The following is a 13,767-nucleotide window of genomic DNA, read 5'->3' on the forward strand; positions in this document are numbered from 1 at the left end:
ACTCCGTAAGTTTCAGTCTATATTTTTTTTTAGCCGTAAGTGTTATTTGGCTCTAAAAATATAGGCACCCCAGCCATATCACACATGTACACACCATGACAACTTTAAGGAAATTTGTAAGACATGGCAAAAATTACAAAAACAAAATTGGTATTAATCGCACAGCAACTTTACTTCTTTTTTCCTTTTCTTCATCATGGTATATTGTAAGACATGGCATTTTTTCCTTTTTTTCCCTACACATATTGATGGTCACATGCCAATTTTCAAAGATTTTTTGTCCTATTCATAATTGCAAATTATAAAAATAATTGTTGGATTTTTTTTGTACCACCGGCATTATAATTTTATTTTCCACTGTTATTGTAATTGTCAAAACTGCGACTTTCTCCAGAATTTTTAGTGGTAGATAGTTTCTTTTTTAAAACATGTGGTAGTTTTATTCACTAGAGCATGACAACTTTTCTTTTGTGATGTAGCTGTACCTAGATGGATTTCACTGGTAATAGAATGCGAGTAATGCTACACTTATGGGAAGATTTTACGGATTGAATTAACACGATGATGTGGTGGTTCATGGTGAATATCACAGGGGTCTACAGTGAAATCATGGAAGGTTAGTGTGGAAGAGGACATTCACAGAATGCCGACTAAAATTTCTATCATGGGAGAGCACGGAACTACTCCCTCCGTTTCGATTTACTCGTCGTGGTTTTAGTTCAAATTTTGAACTAAAACCACGACGAGTAAATCGAAACGGAGGGACTAGTAAGTATTAATCGACTAGGATCTGAGGATTTGGAGCATACACATTCTGGCCGCCAGCCAGCCCATCACTAATGCAGGGGCACCACAACCGCTGGAACCAATAGTACTAGCCTTGCGTCTACCGTAGTGGTAGTTCTATACCGTAATCATAGTCTGTTGATCATTGCCAAAGCAAAGTTAGAAAAGGAGGGGAGTATTTGCGTGTGTCTGGTGTGGAATCTAATCTCGCGTGCATCCAGGTGGCGCACGACCTCCTGCACTTGGCATCTCCGTGATTGTACAGCCTGATCCATCTTAACTCGAGGTGATAATGATTGATGATGCCCTTGGGAGCATTATAAAAGTGGACCTCAAACACCAAGTAGACAAATGATGGGCATACATAAAGTAGCCAGAACGAAATAACTTCTTTTAACTGCTGGTAGCAGACATGTCGCGAGGTTGACATTGTTTACAGGGTAACGCCTGAAGCCTGACGTGCTGGTTTCCATGTAAGTAACGCCTGCCTGTCGCGGCAGTTGTGGTTAGATGCTGTCAACATGGGAATGCGATGAAGCAAACTATAATTTACACGTATCATCCTGCCTGTTGTGCTCTGGGTGTGCAAGAGCATGCCGTTCGCATTGTCCGCGCATTTGCTAGACGCAGAAGCCACATCGTTACTTGTCGAGCGCGATGATCTCATACGAGGCCTGAAGCCTGAAGAAAAACACTTGCTCAGTTGGTCATGTGAATTCAACATACATCAGCAGAGTGGTGAGTATGTCTCAGTCAATTTTAGACGTTTGGAGACCCTTGCAAGGGAGGGAATGTAGAATCGTTGAAGAAACGAAATCTGCTGATAAACTAACAGCTACTCCTACTACTGTGGACCCATTGATATTGAGGTGCGCCTCACCTGATCAATAAACAATACTGTATGTAGCTAACCCATCGGTTCATGTTTAACGTGCAAATCCACCCCCCTTGGTACCCACAAGTAAGAAAAGAACAGTTACTGCAATGCAGTGGGATTAAATGTGAAAACTTGACAAGCGTTTTACATGTGACGACGGTTAGAATCGGTCACAGGTAGTATCTGAATTTCGATTTTCTCTGAAACTAACGGCAGCCTGCAGGTTGTTGCCCTGTTGCTGTACTAAAATAAGCGAACATCTGATCATATAAACTTCCCTGTCGGCCTTCGTTTTTTTCTTCAGAAGAAAAAACACTTAATCTGTTCCAACACACGCTGTATTATACTAGTGATAGTAAACAGTTAGAACGTGCCTATCTTGATTGTTGCTGAAGAAATGAGGCGGAAAGCAGACACAGGCTGGATGCCGCAGCGGTCCGGGAAAGCATAATTTATTAGTTTTCAACCTTGGGGAAGCATAATTACAAGCTGTAACAACAGCGCAGCAATCATGTACAGTTGGTTATCTGAAACAAAACAATTGTTTCTGTTTGTTTAGCTGTTGGATAGTTAATCATTGACAAGATACTGGATGAGATAGGCTACGCCCAGAAGCATGCTAGCTAGCATGACGCTGGCTACTCTTATCTCCAGATAAATATCATGATGATCCGGTGATACACGCATAAATATTACTTAAACATTGTGTTTGCTAATAGCAGCAAAGTCAAGCATCTATTCTTTTCCATGTATAGGTATGGCCCGCTTTCAGTTCAGTTGCTAGCCTTGACAGTTGACACTTCCCCCGTTATTGCACGGCTCTTTCCTGACATCAGGGATTCAGAAATGTTACTGTCGGGCACGTCTGATTCTCTGCAGTTCTTCTTAACGTTGGGGTCAGGTTCAGGGATTCAAAATGTTACTGTCGCGTCTAATTCTCTGCGATTCTTAGAATTGTGAACTGCTAGTCAACGACGGAGGCTCACCACATTGTATTTGTCCCTCTCTTTTCCCTTTTGTAACACGGGCACAGGCTTATCAAATTATTCAGGTTAATTAAGCGGCTTGACGAGATGATCGACTGTGTACGATGTAGCGCCAGAAAAGCACTACAAGACAAGCGCGTGTGCCATCAATAGATGATTGATTAGTTCGTCCGCAGAATCGACAGCTCTCTAACCTACTCAATGAACGGCATTCATCAAGGTTATGTTAATCGGCGATCCACTGTCTGACAACTACTCTACGCTGATCGAATTATTTCCGTGCTCTAGCCTATACGTTTTCTTTTCTCATATATGGTTTTAACCATACAAAATAAGAGACCCGCAGAAAAGAAAGAAAGCAAATCCTGCATCCGTATGTGTGTGGCTGCCGGGGGGACCGTGTGAAGTTGGGCATGGAAGGGATGGGCTCGCTCCAACAAGCGTGAGGGTGGCCTATCGCTCCAGTCTGTTGTAGTGGCGCGACGTCGCCCCTCGCTCGCTCCACCTTGGATACGTCGCGCCATCTTCGATCGATCCATCCATCCATCCACCAGGACCACACTGCCGCTGTAGCAGCTTGGTCTTTTTCTTTTCTTCCTCGCTCACTTCCCTTCTTCCTCCTTTTTTGAGGTAATAGCACCAGGAGTCCCACAACTTGTCCTGGATGTGATGATTTGATCTCAATCTTGCAAAAGGCAACTATTGAGTCACACAACTTGCAGCCAATGTGCAAATTTGGTCCCAGCCAATCAGAGCATTACAAGTGGAGCCTAGTCAGCACAGCCGGTCAGCACAGCGCATTTTGCATTTACCCCCCTGGACTTAGCACTAATCAACCCGCACTACACCACAGTTAGTTTAGCTGCCTGGGTATATTCCTGGGATATTCTACTCAGCCCACTGCACTCCACTCACTCATCTTTCTCTGCTCTCGACCATCTCCTTCTCCCCAGCTAGTCGCCGCCGTCCAGCTCGCCACCGCCGTCCGTCTAGCTCGCCGCCATGGTGTCTTGGAGTGAAGGATCCAGCTCTTTGTCCGACGGTACTCTGTCACAAGTGAGGTTAGCTCCAGCTCTAGTACAAACATACTCACTGGCATTTAGGGTTAGCAATGGGGAATTTTTGCTGACAACAATATTTTCTAGGCTCCTGCTCCTGCCACCATTTTCTGCTCTGAGTGGAGAGGCCTTGCTCCAGATCTTGCAGCTAGATGTGAACATCAGTGTGTCTGTGAGAAGTTAGTTTCCTTTGAATCAGTTGACAGTGGAAGGAGGTATCTTGCTTGTGCACAAAAGGTTAGCAGATCTCAAGTTAAGGCCAGCAAATTTGTAATGTGCCATCTTACTGTCATGTGCATAATCTTGTAGTGTGGCATTTAACTATGGATCAATATAGTTTATTGAAGAAAATCAGTTCATGGAAGAAAACAGTATTTAGTCAACTTCAATTTTGGTTATATGCTAAGAATTGAGATAGTGTTGTAATAATAGATCAATAGTGGTACAAGCTTTGCCATTTATCTAAAAATGTTTTCTTTCTTATTTTGTAGGAAATACCTAAATGCAACTTTGTGGAGTGGATTGACCCTGAATGGCCTGCCACTCTGAAGATGAGTTTAGCCAGGGTTTGGGGCATGTATCAAGATGAGAACAAGCTAAGGCTCAGGGAAAATGTAGTTGATGCTGAAGAGAATTTTAGGGTTGTGAAAGAGAAGGAAAAGATGGAAAAGGATCTGAGGTTTTTTAAACTAGATTTTGCTAAGATGGTGGCTGACAAGGAGCAGGCAATTACTGAATTGGGCAATGCAAGACTTGTTGTTTCTGACCTGAAGCAAGAGCTTCAAAAGAAGAAGATGTCTGATAAATCTAGCACTACCATTCATCAGGTTGTGAGGGCTAAGGCAGAGAAAGAGAGGAATGAGATGAAGCAAAAGATGGACAGCATGAAAGAACAGATGGACAACATGAAGGAAGAGTTGGACATAGTTGTGTCACAGAGGGATGACCTGAAGAAGGAGAAGAAGAAACTTGAGTACATGATTGGTGATTTATTCAGGCACAAGGAGGAGAACAAGAGCAAGATAAGGAGGTTGAGGGAGATCTTAGATGAATTTGAGTAATTCATTGTTGGTGTAATGCTGCCTTAAGATGGACCTTTTAATTAGTTGTATTCCTGTAGTGAACTTGGTTAATTTCCATGGCACTGATTATGTATGACTGCTATAAGTTATGTATGACTGCTCTGAATTTGTCTTAATTTAATGTTTAGTTAACTGAAGATTCAGTTATGTATGATTGCTTTGAATTTGTCTTAATTTAATGTTTAGTTAACTGAAAATTCAGTTATGTATGACTGCTCTGAATTTGTCTGAAGTTTCAGTTAACTGAAGATTCAGTTAACTTGGTCGAATTGACAGTGTAACTGAAGATTCAGTTAACTGTATTTGTTTCAGTTAACATGTGTTAAACTGAAGATGTGTCAGTTAACATGTGTTAAACTGAAGATGTGTCAGTGCATTTGTTTTAGTTGATATTAAGTACTTTTAGTTAATTACATTTGCATATCTGAAGACAGTGTCAGTGCATTGTTTATGTTACTGAAGATAACCTCTAAGATAACCTAAGATAAACCTAAGATTCAGTTCAGTGACACTAAAAAGAGTTAAACCTACAGCAAAAATATGTTAATATCTAGTTTCACTGAAGATTCAGTTAATATTCAGTTATCTGAATATCCAGTTCACTGAATATTTAGTGAATTGCAAATTCAGTTAAGATTATGAATTTGTTTCAGTTAACTAAAAAGAGTTAAACCTACAGCAGCAATTCAAACACAGCAGCAGCAGGAACATTCCATACACAGCAGCACCAGCATGGCAAACACAGCAGCAGCAACATGGCAAACACAGGAGCAGCAGCATTGTAATCAAAATTAACAGAACAAAATAGCAAGCATAGCAGCATTGCAGCATAGCATCATCTGATCATCATAGCATAAGTTTCAGCAAACATTGCACCAATTCCCATAGCAGATTGCAAATAACTTATGTGCTGAACTTGTAAGCAGCACACCTAACTTAACTAAACGCAAAATAGCACTAACTTATATGCTGAACTTATAAACAGCATACCTAACTACTTGACCTTTTTCTTCGCTCCTTCTTCAGTCATTCTTCACATCTTCAGTCGCTTGAGACGCTCGGAGCGGCGCACCTCCACTGGAGAAGATCTCTTCTTGCCGATCCTTGCCGGCTCCGCCGTCGCGTCCTGCTTGGGCTCCTCCTCCACCAGCTCCTGGTTGACGATGTTAGGCACATCCGAGAGCACCTCCACATCAATCGGGAGGTCTCTGTCGCCCTCCCTGGCATTGTGGACTGGCGCGACCATTTGGATCTCGTCCTCCTCCGCCTCTTCTTCGTCGTCTGATAGGACAATGAGCGACACCTCGACTGTGTCAGACGACGCATACGAGTCAGAGGAGTCCGAATCTCCTCTGTAGCCCGAGTCGTTGTCGGAGTTCACCTTGCAGTACTCCGAGTCGGACGACAGAGAGACGTCGTCGTCGTCGATGTGGACGAGGGGCACCGGCGCAAGCAGGGCCGGAACCATGTCGTGGACGCGCTGCATCCTGGACCACACGCGCTTCGGATCCGGCTGCGTCTGTGGCGTGGTGGCGGACCTGTACATCCACCAACGCGCGTGCTGCCTCGGATCGTCGGAGCGCGTCTCCGCCATTGCGAAGCGGAGGATGTTGGCCGGAGGGGTACCTGGGCCGTCCACGAGAGCGCGCCTCTTCTCGTCGTCGGTCATCACGTCGATGAGGCCCTGCGCGTGGTTCACAAGCATTTCGACGCTGGGGAACCACCGGCCTATCTCCTGGAGCTCCGCGCGCGCGACCTCGTCGTCGCCTGCCAGCTCGTCGACCATCCTCTGCCATGCAGGGTGGTTGTCCATGGCGTCGGCGGCGGCGTCGAGATGGCCGGCGAGGTTTTTTTGGGGTGGAGTGGGAGGTGGGGAGCGTAGAGCCCGAGGCGTCGTGAAACGGAAGTGGTGAGTGGGGGCGGTGGGTGGTGGGTGGTGGCCTCTTAATAGGAGTGGAAGAGCGAACGGCACCGCTCTGATTAGCACATACAGTTTATCTTGGTATAACAATAGTAGCAATGAGTATCTACCAAGATCACTAGTACTAGTGCACTGCCAAGGAGTTTAAGTTATCAAACAAAAGGTCCTGGGTTCGATACCGAGGATAAACAATTTTTTTCTAAAATTATTTTTAATTAACTATAGTAGTATTCACTCCAAAACAGATTAGTATTCAGTTTATCAACAACAGTATTCACTATAACACTTTTTTTAAATCTTTTTTTTCAGTTCAAAGCAGCAAAATTCAGTTGACACTGTAAAATTCAGTTCAAAGCAGCAAAATTCAGTTGACACAACAAATTTCAGAAAAGTCTTTTTTCAGTCCAACATTCATTTGCCATCCATCATTGACTTATCCCCTAGTTTTGCATCATAGTTTAGTTACAAAAAAGGCAATTAATGCCAATATTTGCCATCAAAAAGTGGCAAATTAAGCAAATGTTTTGCCATCAAAAAGTGGCAACTTAAGCCACTGTTAGGCCAGTCATTGTGTTACATCACATTAGGCCTCTACAAAAAGATGGAACTGTAATGTCCCACAAACTCAGGGATCAGGAGCCAGAAATTCTTCAGGAGAATCATTCAGGTCTGAAATCTCCACTCTCCTCTCCTCTCCAAACAATAGCCAGTATGCCCTATCACCTGGCATACCTCCTCTCCCCCCTGTTCCTCTTCCTGCAACATGAGTTGCTCCTCTCCCTCCATCAGCAGCTATATTTGACCACCTTCCTCCACCTGCAGTTGCATTTCCCCCTCTTCCTCTGCCTGAAGCTGTTGCTGCCCCTCTTCCTCTGCCTAAAGCTGCTGTTGCTCCTCTTCCTCTGCCTGCATCTGGATTCCTTTGTCTTTTCCTCCCCCTTCCCCTACCAGAAGCTTGAGAGCCTTCTCCTCTCTCAAGTACCGTCCTTGCCCTTGTTTTCCTACCTGCATTCATTTCTGTAGTGACTCTTGGCTGAGGTATTGCAGCACCTGCAGCAAGAACAAATGAAGACTGCTCTGGTAGTGGGCCATGAACTCTATTTGGAGCTCTTCTTAAAAGTTCTCTTTGACTCATGCTGTAGACCATACTGGTTGGTGACTGCATTGGATCCAGTATAGGATTAGCCTGACTAGGGAATATGTTCTGCACAAAAACATTGAGCAATTGAGTCATGTACAGCAAAATTCAGAGAACTACAGTAAATTCAGAGCACTAGAGTGATTTCAGTAAATTCAGAGAACTACAGTAAAATGCAGTAAATTTAGTAACCTGAAGAAATGTGGGGTCATCATAGTTTTCATCAACTAGCTCTACACCTTCTTCAATGAGAGCTTCCTGCCATCTGTAATGCCCCTTTCTGTTGTGATCAGCTCTACCACAAATTGAGCAGTGCATTGTAACACCTTTCTTGTTCAAAATCCTAACACCATTCTTCATCTTCTCCTCAGGAGTCTTCTTCCTGTTTTTCTTGGGCCTTCCCAACTGTTTTGTAAACACAGGTGGATACACCTTGTAAGCATTTTGTACCTCCCACACATTTGGGTCTCCTAAAGGGACAAGAGTATATCCATATGCTTTCAGATATGTCCTGACAGTGTAGCACTCATGCACCAATGTCTCTGGGTCAATCCTCTTCTCCCTGCAACAAGCTATTGAATGCCCACATGGTACTCCTGACAACTGCCATCTCCTGCAATCACATGTGTAGAAACCAAGATCAACTGTGTAGCTATTGTTACCTGACTGAACTCTGAACATCTGTTGGCCAGCTTCAGATACATGGCAGTTAGCAGCAAATTTTTCTTGTCCAGTTTCTTCTTGATCTTTGGGCATATTCTCTGCCCTGCCCACTTTTCTATAGCTTCTCTTTGCTTACTCACCATCCTGTGCATTATTTTGTAGAAAATGTACTCAAGCATGCTTAGCACTGGCATTTCTCTACCCTCTAGGATATAACTGTTAAAAACTTCAGAGTTATTGTTCAGGAGGATGTCACATTTTAGAAATTCACTGAAGAATGCTTTGCACCAAGTTTTCCACTCAAGCCTTTCAGTCCAGTGGAAAGCAGCTGAGCTGTGACCATCCATTTTTTCACAGTTCTCTCTGCACTTCAACTTGTTTGGTGATCTGGCAATGACCCACAGGTCTTGCTTCAGTACCTCTCCTTTGTGCTTCTCATTGAAATTTTGGTAAATATGCCTCACACAAAACCTGTGCTCTGCATCTGGCCAAACTTTGTGGACAGCATTTATCAGACCTTTCTGCTTGTCACTCATAAGTGTGAAAGGAGCAGTGTTGGTGATGTTCAGATCATCTTTCAAAGTTGTGAGAAACCACTCCCAAGAACTTGTGCATTCTACTTCCACCCAGCCCATAGCAATGGGGTAAATGCAGTCATTAGGATCAATGCCAACTGCACTAAGCAGCACACCTTTAAACCTAGTTTTCATATGACAACCATCTATGAAGATAATAGGCCTGCAGCCCTTAAGCCATCCTCTCTTACATGCATCATATGACCAATACAGTGTTTTCAAACATTTTCTGCCCATTGGAAATTTTGTATCTCTGACCAGTCCAGTTGTCAGCAAAAAAGTTGAGCCAGGGTTCTTCTGTCTTAATTCATGTCCATAATCCCATAATCTACTGAATTGCTCTTCTTCATCACCATGGATCTTCTTCAGTGCAGCTGTCCTAGCCCTAGCTAACTTCCATCTATTAGGGGTGCAATTAAACTCCTTTGTTATTTTCCTTGAAAATGTTCCAAGTGCCATCTTCTGGTCATCTCTGAATTCTTCTATGAAATAGTTGCAAAGGAATTTAGCTGTCATGTCCTTGAGCCTCCACTTCTTCTGACACATATGATCACCATAGTAGGCCTTAATGACAAATCCTCCTGTCCTGTTGTCATTGCCAGCCTTAAGCAGCCATGGACAATCACTCTGACAAACTGCATGAAATCTGATCCTATTATTTTTCACCTTTTTGATTTGCACTCTGTTCTTTATTGAATATGAAGTAATAGCTTTCCTCAGCTCAACCACATCAGCAAAGACCATCCCTACTTTAAATACAGGGTTTTTCATGTCCACCTTGGAATTGAAAGCTTTGAACTTGTACATCAGTTGCTCTTCTTCTTCTCTTGACAGATTCAAATCTTCATCATCAAGTTCATACTCAGGTTCCACCTCTTCCTCCACTTGCTCAACTTCATCAACATCAAAGTCAATGTTCTCTTCATAAAGATCATCATCTCCATCATCTATGTCATAATCACTGTCACTGAAATCTGAATCTGAAAGCACTACATCTTCTGCAACATCACTCACCAAGTGATCTTCTTCAGCAAAATCAGTCAGCAAGTGCTCTCTTTGTGCAACATCATTCAGCAACTGCTCTCCTTCTGCAGCATCAGTCAGCAAGTGCTCTCTTTGTGCAACATCAGTCAGCAAAAGCTCTTCTTCTGCAAGATTAACCAGCAAATTGTCTGCTTCTGTCTCCTTTGTTGCAAAGTCTGAATTTGGATCTTCAGCATTGACTGAAATGATGCTGTGAGAACTAGCTGCACTGGCTGCAACATCATTTGGGTTTACCACTCTTACAGGATTCTCTACTGATCCCACTGTACATATCAAATCTTGCCTGAAATTACTGATGAAATCTGCATGATCAACCATGATTGAAAGAACCTTATGCTGAGCACTGGCTGTTATCATTTTCTGCACATCCTCATCACCTCTGATTCTGAGCATACCATCTGAAATTGTTTTGTCAGGCATGCACCAATAAATGATGTGCTCATTGACAGAATATCCCAACCAAAGCAGGTGCTCTTTAATGACTGCATATGAGAATGTGCCAGCATCAACATAGTCAAGCACCTCCACTGAAGGATTATAGTACTCCATGTTATTGATTGGTCCACAGAACATCCCACCATACTCCAGTTCCAATGTGAAGAAAGGGGTGTCCACACCGAGTCCCATTGCTGAATCACAAACTACAACAACACAGTGCAGAATGTAAGAACAATCATCAATAAAAATAACTGAATAAATACATTGAACTGAATAAATACATTGAACTGAATAAATACAGTTAACTGTAAGAGCACTGAGTTAACTGAACTTTTTTCAGTTAACTGTAACTTGCAACTGAATTCAGTTAACAGAATAAATTTAGTTAACTAAAGCTTGCAAATTAACTCAACATAAGCAGTAACAAACTGATGATTTAGCATGGCTAATGTACAAACTAAGTACTAAGCACAAAGCCTAAACTACTTACCTCAAACACTGGCCTACATTGGCCAGACAAAATTTACATTTTTTACAATGCAAATGCTGCCCCCTAAGCACAAACCCTAGGCCAAATTGGCACGTGTATTTGCAAAACAGTATGTACATACTAGCCACAAACCTAAAGTCTGGCCGAAAAGGATTACAAACAAGAACCCTAGGTTCTTGCCTAAATCCCCAAAACCCTAGGCGGCTAAAATCGACTACCAAATAACCAGTATGAGGTCGCGGGAAGCACTACAACCACAAACTACCAACCAATGCGGCTAAAACGAGCTCAAAACTAGGAGATCCAACGGGGGAGACAACACCGACCGAGAGGGTTAACATCGAGCGAGCACACAGAGGAGGAACAGAGCAGAGAGGAGGAACAGAAGAGAGAGAACTAACCATAATCCGGAGGGTTGACAGCGAAGGGCCGAACTTGGTGAGCGGTAGGTGGCGGCGGCACACCGCCGGTGAAGTCCGGCGACGAGGACATGGCTCACGAGCGCAGCCAGCACGACTGTCGGCCGGTCACGGACAGGGGGGAGAGAGCGACGAATAATTGGGCCAGGGGAGGGAGAACCAATAAATTCAGGTGAAAACTGCGGTGTAGTGCGGGTTGATTAGTGCTAAGTCCAGGGGGTAAATGCAAAATGCGCTGTGCTGACCGGCTGTGCTGACTAGGCTCCACTTGTAGTGCTCTGATTGGCTGGGACCAAATTTGCACATTGGCTGCAAGTTATGTGACTCAATAGTTGCCTTTTGCAAGATTGGGACCAAATCATCACATCCAGGACAAGTTGTGGGACTCCTGGTGCTATTACCTCTTCTTTGTTTATGCACAGCACAAGACGGATCGCATCTGGATGCCGCCCAGAAACGGCCTGCGCCGCGCCGATCGAGCAAGCTTGGATTCCACTTCGGTTTTGTTTACTGTCAGGCACTTGGCTCCGTATCCACATTTAAACCCCCTTGGCGCCAAGAAGAAAGAGATGCCTCCGCTCCTGTACAGTCTCCAGAACAGTACACCCTGGGCCGCGTGCCTACCTCGCTCTATCTATCTACATATGGCCGGGGGTTATCATGTTGGCTTTTACTCGTCCCGCGCTCATGCCGGCACATGACCCTGTTCTTCCTGGACGGTCGATCCATCGATCCGTCTCCTCGCCAGCTCGGCGCGCGCTATGGCTACGAGCTCGATCCATCGTCGCATGCATGTGTGGCCAAGGCTGTGCATGGCAAAAGCGCTTGGCTTTCCGCAAAAGGACGCGCTCCCTCCCGGCGTGGGCGTGGGTTAAACCGCACCGCACCACCCGGCACGGCGGCCTCCATGTTACCCTGTTCCCCGCGCCCGCCCGTCTGGCTGGCTGGCTGGCCTTCCCTTTTATTAGAGCGACTCGCTACGCCCGAATCAGCCTGGCCTGGCACGTACGCGCGGTTGAGCCCGTGCAAGGCGTTCGATCGATGATGGTCGGCTGCGATTGCTCGATCGACCGGCCGGCGTAAAAAAAAAGGGGCTTCCTCCGGTGGCGCGAGCTGGGGGAAGGGGTAAATAAATGAGATGGGCTGATTGATCGATCAATTAACGCCGCGCGCGGGCGGCCACGCAGGGCTGGTGTACGTGTGTCGGCCGGCTGCGCGGGAGGGCGATACGATTGCGCTGTGGAGGGTACGGTGAAAATGGGCAGACACCAGTACCGCGGAATGAAAGCCGCCGGGGCCTCGCCTCCTCGTCGTCATGTGCGCGCGCGGACACTGCACTACTCTTCTAGGAGTATGTACCAAACCGCGCCGGACCGGACCGGACGTACGCATGACTCGACCGTTGCCACGAAGCTGCACATTGGTGAGAGGCTGCCAACAGCGTGGACGAGTGGAGTGGGTGGTCGTATATAATCCATTCATGATTCATTTCATCTCCGGCAGGCAAGGCAAGCACCAACTGATGTGAATGAACGCGAGTTTTGTGGGGAGCTCTTGTGTGGTTGTCAGAGCTGCTGTCTTTCAGTAGTACTATATAATCTGCTGCCGCACGCCTGGCGCCACCACTGTGCTGTCAGATCGGCCGGGGTTCCATGCGCTGCGATGCCATGCGAGTAGGAGTAGTACTATGCTGCAACCGAATTTCACTGGCTGCTGGTACGGATCGCGTGACAGAAAGGCGCGCGCACGTACGCTCGCGGTCACTCACGGTTTAGCTGCCTGCCTGCCTGCCTGACTGACTGCCCCGGGGCCCTGGACGGGCGACTCGACTCAACCTGAGAGAATAATTAACGCCAACCTGAGAGAATAATTAACGCCAGCGATTCTGGACAAACCTACAGCGTGGCGCATCGATCGTCCCGTGTGAGCGAGCGAGTGACACTGTCGCCGTCGTGTCGCGCTGGATGCCCCTGCTTACTGGCAAATCGAAGATGACAGGCACTGATCGGCCGGATCGATCATGCACGCCCCACTGTTCCAAGCCGAGCGGTCGATCGATCGATCGGTCTCCACTGATCCGGTCGACCATTCGTTCGTTCGACTCATAACTTGCTGCCCCATCCCTCTCGATCGGCGGTCGGTCGGGTCGATTACGTGACGTGAGAGGGCGCGCGCACGCGTCCGGCGTGCATGGCGAGCCCGGCCACCGTACCTCTAGTCCTCTACCGCCGTGAAACCGGAGTTACCACGTAGTACGATCAACGGACCTCTCCCACGTAGGCCATGCAGT

The sequence above is a fragment of the Triticum dicoccoides genome, chromosome 2B, assembly GCF_002162155.2.
Source record: "Triticum dicoccoides isolate Atlit2015 ecotype Zavitan chromosome 2B, WEW_v2.0, whole genome shotgun sequence".
Taxonomy (NCBI): domain Eukaryota; kingdom Viridiplantae; phylum Streptophyta; class Magnoliopsida; order Poales; family Poaceae; genus Triticum; species Triticum dicoccoides.